The 2825-nt window shown below is 44.7% G+C and overlaps 1 long non-coding RNA gene across 2 annotated transcripts; it reads right to left on the reverse strand.

Moving 5' to 3' along the window:
• Positions 1-503: 503 nt before the first annotated feature.
• On the reverse strand, positions 504-2708 carry LOC113968071. 2 transcript variants are annotated; one of them, XR_003534362.1, is made up of 3 exons: positions 2597-2708; positions 1320-1434; positions 504-625 (listed from the first exon to the last, which is right to left on the reverse strand). It is a non-coding gene; the product is annotated as an uncharacterized LOC113968071 (long non-coding RNA). The 2 variants fall into 2 exon arrangements; XR_003534363.1 differs by lacking the exon at positions 504-625 and adding an exon at positions 799-1225.
• Between the last annotated feature and the right edge of the window lie 117 nt (positions 2709-2825).

Raw genomic sequence — 2825 nt, forward strand, 5'->3', positions numbered from 1 at the left:
TGTATTTAAGAAATTGGGTTAATAGTACTTGCAGTTCTGTCATTACTCAAGAATGTTTTTATTATTGGATAAGTTGCAGGAAATAAACCACATACTATTGTAGTATGTGCCCAGTAATCAAAAAAATTATACATTGTTCAAAGGTTTGGGACAAAGAACATTTTACCTCAACACTTCAAGCAAATGTTTGAGGACAGTGTGAGTTCACAGATGATATCAAAGGTATGTCTGACTATTTTTAATATTTCTCATCTTGAAGTACTTGTAAAACACAGCAAAACTTCTGAGATTTCAGAAGACGCTGAGAGCCCCTCATCCAATTCTGAAACAGTGTAACAGCACCCTAACAAATGCCAGGGGCTCACAGGCACTACCAGGGGCACTGCTGTACATGAGCAATAAATATCTTTTTAAAACAAAGGTTACTGTAACCACTCTGACTGCCTTCTTTGCCAGAAGAATGAGAACACTTGGCTATTTCAAAATTAGCAGAGGAGAAGACATTATTTTATGCATTTATTTTTAGTTTGCTGATTAATAATTAATAACTGGCAGATCTTTGTGGTGCCAGGATTCATGTGCTGGTTGTTTTGATGAAAAGGCCCTACTGATTCTTCCATGAAAGCTAAGTGGACAAAAATGTATAGACTGTAAGTTCTGGTAAGGTTGCAACACCTTATCTTTTGGCAATAACCTTCTTATGGGAAAAAATACTTGCTTTGCTGCAAGAATTAAATAACTCACCACAGAACCACCCACCCTATTGATGGAACAGGAACTTCTCATCAATTGTCACTGTAAACTACCGAACTTTTTTTTTTCAAATGGATTACCCATAACAAGATGTGACAAACATGTATTAGAATATCACACGGAAATATTGCTGTCACTGAAGAGCAAGTATTTAACATCAATGAAACCTATTTCTGTCTCTTTAAAGATGTTATATAACTCTCTGCAGTCTGTATATGGATTTGCACATGCTTAAGCAAGAAACAGATTCTCACTACTTTAAAAACCTTCTGATGTCTTGAACTGACAAATTTGTTGATGAAACTGTCAAATGCTCATTGATGGCACTGGCTTGTTAAGCAGAGCAGAGCACAGCACCACTCACAACCTTGGCACACAGCAGTTACACCCCCAGTGACCCCACCAGCAGGGACAAGACTGGCTGTAGCTGTGACCATTGTCACCAAGACTTCACCTTGCTGCTGCCTGCAACCTGTTAGGGAAAGGTGAAGGTAAAATGCCAGCTTAGTCTGCTACCACGATGTCACTTAAAACATACTGAGCCACCAAAAAGCTCTGTCACTCACCGCTCTCCCTGAGGGGCTCAGCTGCCCTCATGCCAAGGAGCAAGCCCAGCCTGGATTGGCTGCACGACTTCGGCCCAGACTTCTGAAGGAAGAGAATTCTGAAACAGGGCTGTGCCTGTGGAAACACAAGAGAAGTTTTGGAATCAGAATGAGAATGGTGTTGATAACCCGCTGATGTTTGGGTTTTTGCTAAGTTGTGTTTATCATTAGTCAAGGACTCCTTGGGGGTTTTTATGTCTCATGTTCTGCCATGCACAAAAGAAAGAGGTGCACAAAAAAACCTGGGAAGCAGCAGGTGACATGAGTCGGCCAAAGGGGTATTCCCACCACAGAGCATCATACCCAGTATACAAACTGGGGGGAGTTACCTGGAAGGGGGCCAGTCTGGGTTTGGGGAGGTGGGTCTGGCGTTGGTCAGCAGGTGGTGAGCAATTGTATTGCACATCACTTGTTTGGGGTTTTTTTTTGCCTTTCCCTTTTTAATATCATTATTATTATAATCTAAAATTATTACTGTATTTTGCTTTGGTTTTGGTTTTTAAACTGTTTTTATCTCAACCTACAAGTTTTACTTTGATTCTCCTCCCCATTCCACCAGGGTTGGGTGGAGAGAGGGAGGTTGAGAGTGGTGCTTAATTTCCAGCTGGGCTTAAACCACGACACATATAACAGAAGTCTTATGGCATATGTGGTAGTCTTGGTCCAGTTCATTATACTTTCATTTACATACACAAATTTCCTCCAGGGGTATGTGTTTTGGCATTATAATCATTTGATGTAATGTGAGGTTACATTCCATCCTATCAGCTACCACCAAGTTTTTATTTAACCTTATACTCTGTTATTCTGCTTGAATCTATTTGAATAACTAGTTACCAAGGAAATAAGGATTTGTGTTTTTCTCTCCCTGGGGACTCTGCATTCCTCCATCACTCCCCTCCAAGCTTCCACAGTCTGTGATTCTGAGATTCTGTGTTACTCTGCTGTGTAAGGTGGGAAGAGACCACAGCGGGTCTCTCGGTCCCCTCTCCCTGCTCCAGCAGGGTCATCCCCGAGCACACGGCACAGGATTGTGTCCAGACGGTTCTGGAATATCTCCAGGGAGGGAGACTCCACACCCTCTCTGGGCAATCTGTTCCAGTGCTCCGAATGAAGAGGTTCCTCCTCATGTTCAGGTGGAACTTCCTGAGCATCAGCCCCTGCCCGTTCCCTCTTGTCCACCCCCGAGCAGAGCCTGGTCCACCCTCTGACACCTCCCTTTAGATATTTATACGCACGGATGCCATGTTTGTAACGCTGGCAGTTCCCACGAAGTTCCCGTGAGTTTTCCCCTCACGCCCCCGGGGCCATTTAAAGCCGCCGCGTTAAAGGGGGCGGGTGCGGGGTGTTACGACAGCCGCCTTTTGCGGCAGCGCGGGTTTGCGGCGCGCGGCGGCGCCCGACGGCAGAAGGAGCGGAGCGGGAGGAGGAGGGAGGACAACAAAGGGCCGGCGGGGCCGAGCCGGG

Source organism: Neopelma chrysocephalum, unplaced genomic scaffold (genome assembly GCF_003984885.1).
Source record: "Neopelma chrysocephalum unplaced genomic scaffold, ASM398488v2 Primary Assembly neopelma1_65c, whole genome shotgun sequence".
Classification (NCBI taxonomy): domain Eukaryota; kingdom Metazoa; phylum Chordata; class Aves; order Passeriformes; family Pipridae; genus Neopelma; species Neopelma chrysocephalum.